This window comes from Monodelphis domestica, chromosome 3 (genome assembly GCF_027887165.1).
Source record: "Monodelphis domestica isolate mMonDom1 chromosome 3, mMonDom1.pri, whole genome shotgun sequence".
NCBI lineage: Eukaryota > Metazoa > Chordata > Mammalia > Didelphimorphia > Didelphidae > Monodelphis > Monodelphis domestica.
In genome coordinates, this window is record NC_077229.1 from 343890333 (window position 1) to 343891732 (window position 1400).

Below are 1400 nucleotides of genomic sequence, written 5' to 3' on the forward strand. Positions count from 1 at the left end.
TAGCCTCAAGTCCTTATTCTTCCTTACCTCACCTACCCAAACAGTTGTGAAATCTTACCATTTCTACCTTAACAAGGATCCCTGCATCATAACCATTCTCTCGGGTCATCCATTTAACACCCAAGTTCTAGACCAAATTACTTTTCATTTAGAATATTAAAGGGCTTCTTAAATCCTCTTACGTCCGGGTCTCTTATCACTCCAATTTTCCTACATGCTCCTGACAGGGTAATTTTCCTTCAACTTGAATCTGACCATATGAACCTTTTACTCATCATTCCAGTTCATTCTACATGAAATATTCTTCTTTAAATTCACATCCCACCATATGATTCCCTTATTCAGTAAACACTAGCTGACCTGGAGGATCAAATATTAACTCCTCTGTTAAGCTCAAAAAGTCCTAAATGACTTGACCTTAATTCATCTTTCCAGCCACACTGTACATTACTTCCTCTTCTGGATTTTGTGAAGTAGGCAAAATGTCCTCTCCATTCCTCACATAGGATACGCCATCTTCCATCCCAAAGTCTGTACCCAATTCCCCAAAATGCTGTCCTTAACCTAAGTTCCCCTTTTGCTTTAAAACACAACTTGGGCTAGGTTGGTGGCCCCAGAACGCAGACCTTGAAGAGAGGAGGCACAGGCGCAGGCTCTTTGGTGCTGAAGGACTGCACAGGGATAAACTGAGCCATGCTTTGAGAAAGAGATTGATTCTTGAGGACTTCGATTTTTTTTTTCCAACAAAAAAAGTCAACAGTGGAACAACTCTAAGACATTGGGGGAAGATTTCAAAATGGCTGACATTCTTGATGCTGTTCCAAATTTTGAATTGATATTTTCCAACCGATTCACAGAAAATGAGACAGAGTACCTAGAATACTTGAAATGCCCCATAGACTCCCCTCTGATTGTCAGAATGGAACAGTTGATCTAGTGGTGATCCAAAAAACAGAGGCAATAGGTTGCAAGATAACAAGACAATTTCGAGCAAGTGATGGCAGGCAGGGTTAGCCCAGTTACAACAGATCTAATCAGTGGCATGGAAGACCCTGGGGTAATAATTATCAGCAGCACTGACAAGAACCTTATTACCATCATCAGTATGGAAATTATAGTTATAATCAATGGCCTCCTTATGGCTACTATTAACATAAATGTTGACATCTATCAAGGAAAACCATACATTCTCTTTTAACATGTCAAAAGCCTACCTGTCTTGTTTTTTTGTACATAATTTTGTATAACTAATTTTACACAACTTGAGGCTGTCATGTACAAAGAAACTAGAAAGATGTGATGGTGGCTGGGAATGTCAAGTTCTGTGAAGAAGTTATGGACTACATTGTTCAACTTCTACCTCAAATTCAACTTCATTTCACATATTGTTGGTGCATGGA

The 1400-nt window shown here is 39.3% G+C and overlaps 1 pseudogene; it reads left to right on the forward strand.

Annotated features, from left to right (window-relative positions):
- Window positions 1–796: 796 nt before the first annotated feature.
- LOC100617227 (RNA guanine-N7 methyltransferase-activating subunit-like protein) lies at window positions 797–1152 on the forward strand (annotated as a pseudogene).
- Window positions 1153–1400: the final 248 nt, after the last annotated feature.